The 15909-nt window shown below is 38.9% G+C and overlaps 1 pseudogene; it reads left to right on the forward strand.

Moving 5' to 3' along the window:
• Nucleotides 1-970: 970 nt before the first annotated feature.
• Nucleotides 971-13012, forward strand: LOC140512031 (vacuolar protein sorting-associated protein 29 pseudogene; annotated as a pseudogene).
• Nucleotides 13013-15909: the final 2897 nt, after the last annotated feature.

Here is a 15909-nt window from a genome sequence, read left to right on the forward strand (position 1 = left end):
AATGTACAGGTATATATATATATATAGGTGTGATTTTCAAGCCTGTTTCATCTGAGCATGTATTATGTTAAAAGTTTATTTCTGTTGTTGAAAAGGAAATTTTAGCTAAAATTGTTTTTGCCATGAATCAAGCATTTACTCTAAAGTTATTTTTGTAAAAGAAAGTTTATGGGCAAATATGAAAAGGCTATGGGTTTAGGTCTTGTGATTTCTGTCAATTAGTTTCAAGGGGATTGTGATAAATTGTAAACTGTTCATAAGAGAAGAAATATTTGCTGTATTAAGAAATACTTTGTAAAATCTTTCGTATGGGTTTTTGAAAGGCCTATCCAATTCGTATTTGTAAGTTACAAAAGTGGGAAGAATTTAGTTTCTCTAATAGGATATGAAAATACAATTGATGTCATCTGAAATTTATTGTTCGGGTTCATAGCTAAAACAATTTGTTACCACTTACAAAATTATGTTTGCCATTTGTAATTCTAATGCTAAAACCTAAAGCTGGTACACTGTGTGAATATGTGGGGGAAAGAAGCAGTCCTCAGGCTAGTAACAAGTACAGACCCAGCAGGTGAGAAGACTGTATATAGAACTTGCTTTGGTGAGAATCTGAAAATGTATAAGAAATGATCTTCAGTGATTGGCTCTTTAGGGCAAATTTAGGATCTAAGAAGTAAATAAAATCCCTGGGGACATTCTTTCTAAATCTAATGAGAATAAATAGATATTGTATCATTGTTACACAGAACAAATTGGGATTCAAAGTTAGCTGTAATTGTATTTTATTTACAGGGGGATTCAAGGAAAGGAATCCCTTATAAAAAGGGGGGGGGGCAGGTGGTCTGGGAGCTCCAGGAATGGTCTTGATGGGAGTGGCCAGTAAACTGGAGATTTGGACTGATAGAATTAAGAGTGGGAAGTAGAATAGACTTGGGTATAGTGATAGAGTGGACCTTAGAAGAGCCGGTTCATGTGGAAAAACCAAGGAGTTTTCAAGGTGAGGTTTTCCAAGGCCTTTAGACAAATGGGACTAAAACTTTTTGGGGTAATGGACAAAGGTCCCAACTTGGAGTGAGAGCTTTACAGGTTACAAAATGATGTAAAAGCAATTAGTATTAAAACAATTAACTGAATTAATTACTGAGACTAAACCAGAGGCATCTTCAGTTTGGGGAAAGAATTTCAGTCTAATTTTCTTAGAGGTAGGTAGCCTCTGGTAATATTTGGCATTGAAAGTTAAATGATTGTTTTGATTTGAATTCATTACATGAACATAAAAATTCAAGTTAGTGTTTGAACTTATCACATGTGTAGCTCATTCTTTTAGATTGAGCAGGGTTAGAAAGGGATAAAGTAGTTTGGGAAACAGATATAAATCTATTAGAGCAATGACTTATGATTGTTATTCAATCAGGAACTAGAACATGTATAGGAAGGCATGTAGGCTACTTAGACCTGCTTCAAAGATGTTCCTTGGCCAAATGTGAAATTAGTCATGTCTGAAACTGATTATTGGAGCTTGCTATTTTAAGATTTTTGTGGGACTATTAACTGACTGTTCTTCTGAGTCTAACTCCAGGTGTGGATAGCAAGAGAGGTGGTCTGAGCCACTGATCCATGATGCCAATAAGCCTGTGAGATGCTGGTATGAACTGCAAAAAGGTGATCTCATGGGAAGGTCGGGAGAGCGACTGTTCAATCTGGGCTGAGGTAGGATTCTCCTGACTCAATTTCCCCACTGACACCTGGCAGACTTGAAGCCTGGCTGAATGCCAGTTGACAACCTACTCCTGCCTGGAACTGACGTGAAGTAAGGGAGATGTTTCCCTGCAATGTCCCTACTCTTAGTGGCAAATTCCTAAAATCAGAAGTTTTGTAAGTAATAATACCAGATCTGTTGAATAATAGATTGTTGGTAGGGGAACATCTGAGGTTAAGTCTAACATTGAGCTAACAGGTTTAGGACTTTAGAACAACAACAATAAGTTAGGGTCCTCTAATTCTTAGTAATGGTGTGGAGATGATTAGGTTAAGGGCTTGTGAGGCTAGCATGCATAGTTATTATTTTGTCCTAGTTGGTTAATGCTAAATGAAAAATGGTTTGTGGACTATATTGTAAATGCTTTAAAAGAAGCATCACATGATCAGAAGTTGGAATTATTTTATGATGTGATGTGCACTGTGTTAAAAATGATTATTTATTGTATTTATGTAAGTACTGGAGCCTGGTGTTGACTCCTTAGTGAAATCTCATCTTCCTAATGAGGGAATGAATAATGACTTGCTGTGAAATGTAGAAGCTGCATTTTAATGTGAATTTCTTGTTTTTCTTCAAAAAAAAAATGATAATTTGTCAAAGTTTCAATTTCGATTTTTGTAAGAATGATAGGATTGGTAATCTAAGATGGTATTAAGTTCAATTCTGTAGGAGAGTGGACATCTGGATTTCTACAAGAAGATAAAGAAAAGAAGATGCTGAGATGCTGTGCTGACGACTGTTTGAAGGAGCATCCAGATCAGAAAATTGCATAAGATGATATTTCTCCCCAGACTGCTGTATGAGATGGAACCTCTAAATGGACAGTTCATTAATTTAAATCTCTGTATCTGTACTTATGACAAGGGGACTGCCCCCCTGTAATTTGCTAATGCATCAGTCAACTTTGCTTTCTTCCCATATTCATATAAAAGGAAGATAGATGAAGGGAAGGATTCATAAAGGAAAGAATGTGAAGAGGTATTTATTGATTGGATTTAGGTATGGAAAAAGGAAAAATAAGAGGAGGGGAGGAATATGGGTAAGTTGAACCTTGAACTATCTATTCCCCCATACCAATTCAGAAAATGTTTAGCATGATTGGGAAGCCAGTAGACAAAGTTATGGAAGGTTATTGCATTTAAAATTTTAAAGTTGTTTACTTTCATTTATAATTATTGCTATTAGTTAATAACTCTCAAGCTTCATGCTTGGAGACACACTTTGTCAGTATTAAAGCTCCATTTGAAGCGTGTGTGAGAACACACAGAATTTGGAAAAGGATGGCCAACTTGCATACAGGCTGTGGCAGCCACTGCCCTCCTAGTAGAAGAAAGTAGAAAAATCACTTTTGGAGGCTGTTTGATTGTGAGTGTACCTCATCAGGTGCGATCTATCTTAAATCAGAGAGCTGGGAGATGGCTGACAGATTCAAGAATTTTAAAGTATGAGGCCATATTATTAGAAAAGGATGATTTAATACTGTCCCAAGACCATAACCTTAATCCAGCTAGTTTTCTGTCAGCCTCACCCGAGGAGCCTGTAAATTTGGAACACTGCTGTTTGGATATAACTGATTATCAGACAAAAGTGCGGGAGGATTTACAAGAATCCCCTTTGTTTGAGGGAGTGAATTGGTTTATAGATGGGTCCTCCCGGGTGATAGAAGGAAAGAGACAGAATGGGTAGAAGCCTTTCCCTTATCACGAGCTACTGCCTCCTCAGTTAGTAAGATATTATTGGAACAGATAATTCCACGGTATGGCATGGTGGAGAGGATAGATTCGGACCAAGGCACTCACTTTACTGCCAAGGTTTTGCAGTCATTAATAAAAGCACTGGAGATTACTTGGGAGTTTCACACTCCCTGGCATCCTCCTTCCTCAGGCAAAGTAGAAAGAATGAATCAGGAAATTAAGAAACAACTAACTAGACTAGCCTTAGAAACACAATTACCATGAACTAAATGCTTACCATTAGCTCTCTTAAGGATTAGAACAAAACCTCACAGAGATGTAGGCCTATCTCCTTATGAGCTTCTATATGGGCATCCCTTCCCCGGGAATACAGGAAGGAAACTGGGATCCAATTGTTGATAACAAGGATAGATTTGTAAGGGAATACGTATTTGCTTTGATGAAACATTTGCATGAATTACGACTTAAGGGACTTATTGCTCAGACTCCCCCGTGAGGTTTTGTGGTGCACAAGTTTAACCCTGGCTCGTATTGATTGTGCCCAGTATGCAGATAGATGGGATCAGAACAGTATTACCTGTTCAGATGGTAGTGTGATTCCCTGTACCCATTCATTTTTCCCATCCTCTTCATACGAAGAGAGAACAAAAGGGGAATATCATGAAAGTTGTGGGTATAAGTTTTACAACCCCTCTGATCCCAGAAAACCATGTGAAGGGGGGTCACGACCATGACAATTTGTGGAATTGTATATATATGAATAGTACAAAGAATAACACAGAATATAAAGAATGGGTATGGAAGTGGGAGAATGGAACACATAGGATGATGTTTGATACTTTCTGGAGTGTAATCAATAGAACTGGGGAGAATTATCAACATTATACATGGAAGAAGAAACAACAACTATGGAAGGGTAAGTCAGAGATCATGAAAGGGGGACCATTAGGCCCGGATGATGTGAAATACTTTCCGGCTGTGGATTATAGAGTAAGACTGTTTCTAGAGGAAAATCCTGCTTTGAGAGGGCATTATTGGATATGTGGACAGACAGCCTATACTCACCTTCCGCTTAACTGGAGAGGTGTTTGTTACATTGGATTGGTGAGACCTAAATTCTTTTTCTTGCCTGAATCAGGGAAACAGCATCCAGGGGTTCCTCTATATGATGATCTAGCAAAAAGAAAGAGGAACATCGACACCTCCCTCACTCAGACTGGAAATGCAAATGGGTGGGGCGATACTTGGCCTCCTGAGAGGATAATCAGAGAGTATGGGCCTGCAACTTGGGCTCAAGATGGGAGCTGGGGTTATAGAACCCCTATATATCGATTAAACAGACTAATCAGACTTCAAGCAGTAGTTGAAATTATAACCAATCAAACAGCAAAGGCTTTGGACTTACTGGCTGATCAAGCCACACAAACTAGGGAAGCAGTACTGCAACATAGATTAATCTTAGATTATTTACTTGCAGAAGAAGGAGGAATTTGTGGGAAGCTCAATTTATCTACATGTTGCTTAAAAATTGATGATAATGGAAGGATAGTGAAAGAGATCACCAAGAATATCAGGAAGGTTGCTCATGTTCCCATACAAACTTGGGGCTCCCCTTTCAATACATCCTGATGGTCCTGGTTTGAGGGGAGCTGGTGGAAGAGGTTACTGTGGTTTGGCCTTATAGCAATTAGTGGTATTGTATTACTTCCTATTTGTCTACCTTGTTTGATTTCACTAATTACTAAAATAGTTAGAAATTCTTTACTAAAACTTGTTAGAGTAGAAGAAAGGACTGAAGGAGCCATTCGACTGATGATATTAAAAAAGGAAGGTTGGGTACCTGTGGAGACAAGAGACATGAATGATCCTGATTGGGATGAGGAGATTAATAGACAGTGTGAGATTATGTTACAGAACTTTGGTTAAAACATCCGTGAGAAGTCTTCAGGCTGATAAAATAAGAGGAGGGATTGAGTGGGATAGACTTGGTGAAGACTCCTCAGATTGTGGTTTTCTCCCAAGGGTGAGGTGGGGCCTGGAGGCTCAGGGCTGCAGTGTTTTTGGAATAGAATAGTTCCATATAAGGTATAAAACTGTGTGGTGTACTGGGGTCTCAATGATTGGACAAAACTTGTGTAATTCCTCGATGTCTTCATTTCAAAGGGATTGGTTAGATTTCGTGTCTAGAATGTAAGACCATATCCTCAGCTAATGAGGATAATGGTCAGTGGGGGGGAGGAGGGACTTGAGTTAGGGTTTATAAATCACTGTCCTGATTTTTATCTTCGGCTTTCCTACTCCAGGTGAACTGCTGTGGGATTGTCCAGATTCTCGAGAATCGAATAAAACTCTTTTCTGTCATCACTTTGAGAGGCCTCTGAGTAATTGATTTATGTAGGGACCTGAGCCATCCCACACACTCATAACTTGGCAAATTAGTCAACATTCCAATAAAGTTTGAGGCCCAGTCTAAGAACCTATCTGTGTCTGTATGATTTATGTAGAATATTAAACTAATTAGTGCTGATTGGAATAGACGTCCAAATGAATTATTTCTTACTAAACTTACATTTTAATGGGAGAGAAAACATGTAAATAACTATACATAAGCCAGATAAGCACAGAGTAAATGGGAGATAATGCCAGATGGAGGGTCCTAGCATTGAGGGATATGGGGAAAAGCTACCTGCAGTGGGTAGAATTTGAGCTGAGACTTGAAGGTATCCAACTGGCAGAAATGAGGAGAGAGGAAGCCAGTGAAAAGACATGGAGTTAGGAGAAGTGCTGTGCCTAAGGGATAAGAAGAAGGGTGGATCTTAGGGTACATGGAGGCAAGTAAACATAAGAAGAGTGGAAGGGATACATGTGAGGAAAGGCTTTAAAAGCCAAAGAGAGGATTTTATCTTTGATCTAGGAGATAAGAGGAAAACCACTGGAGTTGATTGCACAGGGGTGGTGGTGCTGGTGCTGGAGGTGCTAGTGGCAGTGACATGGTCATACCTGTGCTTTAGGAAGATCAGTTTGGCAGCTGAGTGGAGGATGGATTGGGGAATAGGAAGAGATTTGGGGCAGAAATTGCAACTAGCAGGCTGTTGCAATAGTCCACATGGAAGATGATGGGACCTGTTACCAGGGTGACAATTGTGTGAATGGAGAAATGGGGAGGTATACAAGAGATGTTATGAAGGAAGAATCAACAGGATTTGGCAAAAGATTGGCTGTGTAGGGTGAGTGAGAGTGAAGAGTTGAGGATGACACTAAGCTTGTGAGTTGGGTGACTGGGAGAATGGTGGTACCCTGGGAAGGTGGGAAGGGGGAAGAGTTTGGAGGGAAATCTCATAAGCTCAGTTTGGGCCCTGCTGAGTTTGAGATGTCTATGGGATAGCCAGTTTGTGATGTTCAGTAGGCAATGGGAGATTGGAGATTGGAGTCAAGAGAAGTTAGCATTTGACAAATTACTGTGAAAATCATTAGAAGTGAATCCATGGAAATAGATGAGATGACCAAGTCAGTTGGCAAAGAGGAAGAAAAAAAGGGGAAGGCCAAGACAGAGCTTTGGACGATACTTCACAAGTTAGCAGGCATGACCTAGATGAAATTTTCCCAAAGGAGATTGAAAAGGATTGGGAAGATAGGAGGAGAACCAGAATAAAGCAGTGCCTAGGTTTTCTAGAGAGGACAGACTATCTCTGAGGAGTGTAATGAAAAGTGTCAAAGTCTGAAGAGAGGTCAAGGAGGATGAAGATTGAGTAAATGAACTCCAACCCTAATTATTCCAACAGTCTTCACTATCTGACAACTTTTCCTTTAGATTGTATGTCTTCTGCTGTAAAATTAGCCCATTTCCCTTATTCTGATCTCTTTGGACAGCACAACCTTAGTCTGTAGAACAGCATAGTTTCTTATTCAGTAAACATTTTTTTAATTATTATTTTTTAATGTTTAACAATCACTGCCATACAATTGAGATTTTATCTCCCCCACACCTACCCTCCACTACCCCCCTCCCTCCCCATGACTGCATACAATTCTGTATAGGTTCTACATATACTTTCCTATTGAGTACATTTTCACTATAGTCATGCTATGTAGTCGGACTAAAATAAATGGAAGAAATCATATAACAAATCAAAACATGATACACAAAAACACACACACACACAAACATGATCTGCTACATTCTGCAAATGACTTCCATATTTCTTTCTCTGAGTGTGGAAGGCATTTTGCCTTAGAAAACCACCATTGGGATTTTTTTTTTAAAGAAGTTCTTGCATTATTATGAAATTCCAAGTCTACCAGAAAAAACTCTCACACACTGTGGTTGTTGCTGTGCACAAAGTTCTCCTGGTTCTGCTCCTTTCACTCAGCATCAGGTCATATAAGTCCTTCCAGGCCTCTCTGAAGTCTTCTTGTTCATAGTAAACATTTTTTGATGGGGGAAGACCCTCAGGGTTACTGTTCCAAAGAGAAACAGTTACCATTGACAATCACTCTAAGCCAGGAGAGCCCCCAAAACAGCCATTAAGTGGAACTTGGGCAGGAACCTATTGGGGTCCAATCTGTGGGCTTCTGAGTGAACTGAGGACAGACAGAAAGAAGAAAGGAAGAAATCTAGCCAGTAAACTCCAAGTTAACTGAGCAGCTTCTGGCCATCAAAATTTACTTTATTTTAGAGAAGATAAGGGAAAGGAGAGGGAGTTTAGTGGAGAAAGTGAGGCTGATGACCTTGCACAACCTTCCCTCACTCAAATCAGTCAACTGCAATTCATGTCATCATTTCCCTGATGTCATGCTCCTCTTCAAAAACAAAGGACAAACATAATAATTTGTTGATGATGATGGCTTGCTCCTTTTGTATAAGAATGCTTAAATATATTAAATTGCTCTGAGTTTTGATGGTTCCACAAGGTCTCCCTCCTCCCCTGCCTGAAATTTGAATCACCTTTGTTATTTACTTCTGAAAGTTCTCATTTTCTCTCAAAGTGTGAACTCCACTGGAAACAGAACTCTGTGAAGGGTTTGATTAGTGTTAACCGCAGTGAGAGAATGTCAGAACTGTGTCATTTTTTTCAAACTGAAACAAAAATACTAGAGCTGGAATAATATTCCTGTGCCTACTGTTGTTTGAATTCTATCAAGGAACTGTTAATTTGTGAACTTCTTTGTGAAAGGCAGCTATGATTTGTCTTGAAAACTTCAGCGCCCAGTTTAGTGCAGGCCTGGAAGATAGCAGAAGGGGATGAAGCCAAGGTGAAGATGGAGCTGAGTTTTAATTCCCTGTAGAACCACGAATATGACATGCCTTTCCTTGGTTAGAGACATTTCCTTGGAATATTTCATTTGCACTTCTAAATATAATAGTCATATTGGAGATAGATATTTCACAGATGCTCGCAAAGTATGTAATAAGTTAGATTATTCAAGTTTGAATTGATTTATGGGATTCTCATCTTAAGAAATCATGTTCCCTCAAGCAGGAAGAATGTTTTGTTTTCAAGAGATTGCTACTGGAAATTAAAAAAAATTCTGATGTCACTCAGATTTAATTAAAAATGTACATTTCAGAAGTGGTGATGGTACACTAATGCAACCTACTAGAAAATATTGGTTTTTTTAATGTATTTTTTTAAATGTTTTCTACAGTGCTTCCTATGAATTATCTAAAGCTTGACTGAGTTGTATCTTTTAGCAAAATATATCAGAGTTATGACTTTTAAAAAACACTTAAGATTTGCTAGTTTATTCAAAAGTATTTGGTTTATTTAAAAATGTGTTATAGAAAGAGGTAGGCAGTGATGGTTGCTGCAGCAGAGTGGGGCTGGTAACAGGGTGTTGGCATTAGTATTAGATGTGCACATCTTCCACTGATGCATCAGTCTTCTAACAGTTTAAAAAATCAGTAAAGAAACTGCTGATGTCTGGAAAAATTCAGCACATTCTCTACACTGGAAACCTTTGCACTTGAGAGTCATGAATAGCTACAGACTCTAGCTGGAGATGTTTACATTGTTAGAGGAGACTTTGATGAGAACCAGAATTATTCAGAACAAAAGGTTGTGACTGTTGGGCAGTTCAAAATTGGTTGGATCCATGGACATCAAGTTATTCCATGGGGCAATATGGCCAGCTTAGCATTGCTACAAAGGCAGTTTGATGTGGACATTCTTGTGTCAGCACACACAGAGACACAAATTTGATTTCTTTGAACATGAAAATAAATTCTATGTTAATCCAGGATCTGCCACTGGAACCTATAATGCTGTGGAAACAAACATCATTCCCTCATTTGTACTGGTGGAAAACCAGGCTGTCCCTTCTGTGTATTAGCTAATTAGAGATGGTGTGAAAGTGGAACGTATTGAACGTATTGAAAGTAAAATATCCTAAAGCAGGACATCTTGGTGATAATTGTGTTCCATTGCCTTGTTTAAATCACGTAAGTATTCAGAAGCCAGAAAATTGTGACAGTTTTTAAAGTATGGTTCATTAAAAACTCCCATCTAATTTGATGATATATAATTTGCTACAACCTTATTGTATACTATAAGAATGAGTTTAGTTAGTATGACATGATTTCTAAGGAATAACTTATATAACTAGAAAAATGGACATATATAAAAAAGTTCAATTCTGTAAATATTTTCAATATTAACAATTTCAGACTTTGTTACCAACATTTGAACAGAAGAATTCCTGTCTCATTTTGCACACTATCCTCCTTTTGAACCTTTTAAAAAAAATGTGTTGCAGAATAAGTGGGGCAATTTTTTGAACCACAGATCTGTATTTTAGTTTCCCACAGATCTGCTGATTCAGAATTATTATTATACTAATTGAAGAGCTCTTTTTAAAAAGAATCCACTTTTTTCACACATAGGGGAAATTGGTTTTAAAAAAACTTCTCATATAAGTGTCAGGTTGAAACTTTTTCTTGACAGTATAGCCCTCAAAGGAAACAGTAAAGATTTGATTTCTGAGAGAGAAGTCTTTTGGAGCCCATTGTGCTACTAGATCATTCTCTGTTTTACAGCTGGGCAGCAGGAAGAGGAGGAGTCAGAAAAGCATTCTCTAGGCAGTGGCCACTTTCAGCCTTTGTCACCACAGCACAATTCTCCTCTTCAGGAGGGAGCAGCCATGATTGAATATGTCCAGATTCATCCTTAATCATCCAATGCCTCAACTTTATACTTTTTTTCTTATTTTGTTTGTTTAAAAAGGGAGACTAAAATGGATTAAGAAATTAAAATAAAATGTCCCATTTCTTGCTTTTACTTGTAGCATCATCAAAAAAATAATCATAATTTTGTTTCTAGCAACATTTTAAGCCAATCTCTATTATCTCCTGAAAAATGTAAGGGGAGTGGTTCCTAAAAATCTAGTTCTGTTCTTGACTCTATTAAAGATAAATTTTAGTGGCTGGGGAATAAGATTTCATTAAAAACACTAACAACTAAAACAGCAGCAGCGACAGCAACATTAGCCCCACCAGCTCTCAAACCATATTACAATGTGGTTGTCATCAAAACAATCTGTTACTAGCTAAGAAACAGGGTGGTGGATCAGTGGAATACAGTAGGCACCCAAGACATAGTAGTAAATGACCATAGTAATCCAGTGTTTGACAAACCCAAAGATCCAAACTTTTGAGACAAGAAATCACTATTTGATAAAAATTGCAGAAAACAACTGGAAAGCATTAGACAGAAACTAGATATAGACCAACATCTCACTTGCATACCAAGAAAGGTCAAAATGGGAACATAATTTAGAAATAAAGGGTGATATCATAATTAAATTAGGGGAGAATAGAATAGTTTACGTGTCAGATCTATGTATGAGGGAAAAATTTATAATGAAACAGGAAATAGCATTATGCAACATAAAATGGATAATTTTGAGTATATTAAAAGTTTTTGTATAGACAAATTCAGTGCAACCAAGATTTGAAGGAAAGCAGGAAACTGGGAAAAATATTTATTGCAAGTTTCTCTGCAAAATACCTCATTTCTTAAAGATACAGAGAACTGAATCAAATTTACAAAAATCCAAGTTATTCCCCAATTGAGAAATGGTCAAAGGATATGAACAGGCAGTTTTCAGATAAAGAAATCAAAGCTATCTATAGTTATATTAAAACATGTTTAAATTACTATTGATTTGGGAAATGCAAATTGAAACAATGCTGAGATACCACCTCATAGTTTTTCATATCAACTATTACAATAGAAAAGAAAAATGGCAAATGATGGAGGGATGTGGAAAAATTGGGACACTAATGCAGTGTTGGTGAAATTATGAACTGATACAACCAATCTGGAACTATGCCCAAAGGGTTATAAAATTGTGCAAATCCTTTGACCCAGCAATGCTGCTACTAGTCTATATCCCAAGGAGATCAACAAAAAAAGAAAATGGCTTATGTGTACAAAATTAAAGTGGTAAAGAATTGAAAATTGAGAGAATGCTCATTAATTGGGGAATGACTGCACAAGTTGTGGTATTTGATTGTGATGGATTACTACTCTGCTACAAGAAATGATGAGCAGGATGATTTCAGAAAAACCTGGGAAGACATATATGAATGGATGCAAAGTGAAGTGAGCAGAGCCAGGAGATTGTTGTACACAGTAACAGCCATATTGTACAATGATCAACTGTGAATGATATAGAACTTCTCAGAAATACCATTATACAAGATAGTTCCAAAGGACTTGTGACAAAAAATGCTATCTACCTCCAGAGAAAGAACTTATGGATTCTGAATGTAGATTGAAGAATACCAACATAATACTTCAGGTGTATTGAGGATTAAATTACAGACCACTACAATGAAATGAATGCTGCAATAAAGTAAGTCATACAAAATTTTGGTTTCCCAATACATATAAGAGTTTGAATTGTACTGTAGTCTATTAGGTATGCAGTAAGATTTTGTCTAAAAAAATACCATGTGCTACCTCAGTTAAAAATACCATTGCTGAAACATGCTAACCATCATCTGAGTCCTCAGTGTTTCACAGTCTTTTGCTGGTGGAGGGTCTTTTCTTGATGTTCATGGCTCCTGACAGACAAGGGGGGTGGTTGCTGATGGTTGGAGTGGGTATGGTAATGTTTTAAAATAAGGGAACAATGAAGTTTGCCACACCATTTGACTCTTCCTTTCACTTGAACACTCGAAGACCATTAACTGGCCTAATTTCAGTAATGGTGTGCCTCTGGCAATAGAGAAGCTGGAGATAGGAAGGGCTGGTTCGTTGGTACTGATTAAGTTCAATGCTCAATATGGGCACCACCTGCCCCAAACAATTGGAATGGTAGCATCAAAGATCACTGATCACAGAACAACATAACAGATATACCAATAATGAAAACATTTGAAGTATTGAGAAAATTATCAAAATGTGACACAGAGACATGATGTGAACACATGCTGTTGAAAAATGACATTGATAGACTTGCTCAATGTAGAGTTGCTACAAACCTTCAATTTGTAAAAAAAACACATTATCTGTGAAGCACCATGAAATGAAGTGCCATAAAACAAGACATGTCTATACTTTTTTATACTTTATCTGTTGTTGCTGATGTGTTCTTTTTTTTGCAACGTGGCTAATACACAAATATATTTTGCATGACTACACATGTATAATCTTTACCAGTGTGCTTGCCTTCTCAAGTGGGATGTAGGCAGGGAACTTGGAACTCAAAAATTATAAAATATTAAGGTTAAATTTTTTTTGCATGCAAATGAGAAGACATTTTAAAATAACAACATCAATAGTTAGCTATGAATCAGTTACCTGTTCTCAGGGGAATTCCAGAACTAGCGGAGGACATATGTGCATAGTGCCAACATAAGATGATCAAGAACCTGGCCTTTAAAATGAACTGCCATGATCTGTACACTACTGTACTTAGATTAGTTTGTGCTTTGTTTGGACTACGTGAAAATGAATAATTGCTTTGTAATTTTGAAAACTAAGTCAATAAGACCCAGACTGAAGCATTAGCTAACTTCTGTTATGTAGAGTTTTCTTTTCTTTTTTGGATAGAGGTTGTAAAAAATCATATTCTCTAGTGTAATATTTATTAGAAACATTAGAAAACTTTGTTCATCATCCTTTTTATAGGTTTGTTTTAAATTAGATTAAATGGAAAATCAGATAATATGTGATGTTTGGTGTATCAGGAGGTGAGCAGCGTGATCCTTAAAAGGCTGCTAATACACTCAGGGGGGCTACAAAATCTCACTACTACTTTCAGTGAGAAGACAGCTTGGGCCTCCTCTGTGTTGGGTTGTGACTACAGCTCTCAGTGTATCTGCACCTGCTGCTTCCTCACTTGCCTGTCCCACAGGACTTTGAGATAGGTAAAAATGATAAAATGGTATGAGTGGTGTCTTTTGCTTGGGGTGTAAAGTGGGTTTAAGTGAGGCAGAATTGCACAAACTCGTCAGTCTCACCCCCTGTTCCAGAGTCATCACAGTCCAGAGTAAAGAACATTGCTGACAGCTCAAGATGCAGTAGATGACCTTGGCATCTTCCACAGTCTACCCAAACTCTAAGCATTCCATAGCACCTGCTTCAGCTGCCATCATGGTCTTTGGAAGAAATTGTTCTCATCTGCCCATTCCATAGGGGGAAGTCTTCACATGCTTGGTGTAGACACCCAGCTAATGCACCTGATGGATCTGAGACCCCTCAGTTACCTTCCACCTGAGCCAAGGGTTTACCTGGGTGTGGCCCTTGGGCATGCAGCAGCTTCTTGGAGCCAGAGATGAGACTTAGGTGGAACAGGTGAACACCAAAGGTAGAAAGCAGCCCTGAAAAGGGCTCCCAGCCTTCCCTGCACGCACCCTACACCCTTTCCGGACATATTAAGTTGCAGTATCACTCACTGACTTTTCTTCATCCAGCACTGCCCCCGCACCCCAGTGTCTTCAACTCCTATGAGCATAAGACGATTTTTAAACACTTGCCAATCCAGTAATTTCCTTACAGATTCAGGAAGAGCTCAGTAAACTTGGATAGAATGAATGAATTTCTCTGTCCCTGGAAGTGGCCGTGAGAAGAGAGAAGAGAGAAGAGAGAAGAGAGAGAGAGAGAGAGAGAGAGAGAGAGAGAGAGAGAGAGAGAGAGAGAGAGAGAGAGAGAGAGAGAGAGAGAGAGATTACTGATTTCTATTTTTGGTAAAGGAGGCATGGTTCTGATTGTCGTTAAAAGAGGCTTGTAGGCTGGTATATAAGCTGGAATCACCATTATGGCCGTTCACTGCCTGGCAGCCGCTGGAATAGTCTTGGGAGTGCTCCTGGGGCTGTGCGGGGCCCAACATGCTCCAGGTAAGGAAGAAGATGAATTCAGGCTCCTGGGGGAGGGCTCGCCTTCTCAAGCGTGGTCCAGATGGCTCAAGGAGTGGGAGTGGCCGCACGCCGCCCCGTTTGGTCGGCAGGCTTGGAGGGTGTCTCCAGATTCGTCCGGGTAAGGATGGGCAGTCTGTTGATGAATGTGGTCCCTTTCTTGCAATTCCTTGAATGCACAGACAGCTAGAGCTACGAGATTTTAAGAATCACCTAGCGTCTAGACTCTTGAATATTGTACCCCCATACCTCTTTCCCTACTTTTTATTTTGTTATAGTGAAGGAAAGAGGTGCAGAAAGGGTAACAGGTGACAAAAAGGGCAAGTACCAGACCTGCAATTGGAATCTAGGACTTTTGCCTCCCTTCCCCCAACTTTCTCCCCCTCAAAGCCTACTATCCGGAGCTAGAAGGAGGTATATTAATGAATGATTCTGTCTCGGGCCAGCCTAAAGAGAATCCTGGGCGCCCACACCTGTAAAACGAAGAATTTAGAGTAGGTAAACTCGAAATCTTTGACCTTGGTACCTTCATTTCCAAAAGAGAAAAATAAAGGATGTACAGAGAGTTTCATAGTATTTAGCACCAGCTTGTCATCATAGCTGTTCTCCAGCTGCAGCAGGCAGAAACTGAACTCTGGGGCTATGATCTGTAGGCGAGTCAAGAGACCAGGGACTGAGCTCTTTCCCCAAGAGTGTTTACACTCTAGGAAGGTGAGCCGGACGGGAATCTAATAACAATCTCTTGAGGGCTGGAAGGGAATTCAGTGTTCACGTAGCAACCCTGTGCCCTGAAAGACCTCCTTTGACGGCTCAGCACTTCTTTCATCTTTTGAACTACAGTTTTAGTGTCAGGATTTCCACCCTTCTCCTCATATTAGGCTGTCCTATCACTCCTCGGCTTTTCTTCATTCAGGGTTCACCTACCTTCAACTCCTCTGCGAATGAGATTTTTTTAAACATCACTGGCCTACCCAACAATTTTCTTAAGAGAGCAGGTGACGCAGGAAGAGCTTAGTAAAACTTGGTGGAATGAATGAATTCTTCTTTGCAGGGAGGGGGCCGAGAGACAGAGGGCACTTTTTGATTTTTGCATTTGG

Source organism: Notamacropus eugenii, chromosome 6 (assembly GCF_028372415.1).
Source record: "Notamacropus eugenii isolate mMacEug1 chromosome 6, mMacEug1.pri_v2, whole genome shotgun sequence".
Taxonomy (NCBI): Eukaryota; Metazoa; Chordata; class Mammalia; order Diprotodontia; family Macropodidae; genus Notamacropus; species Notamacropus eugenii.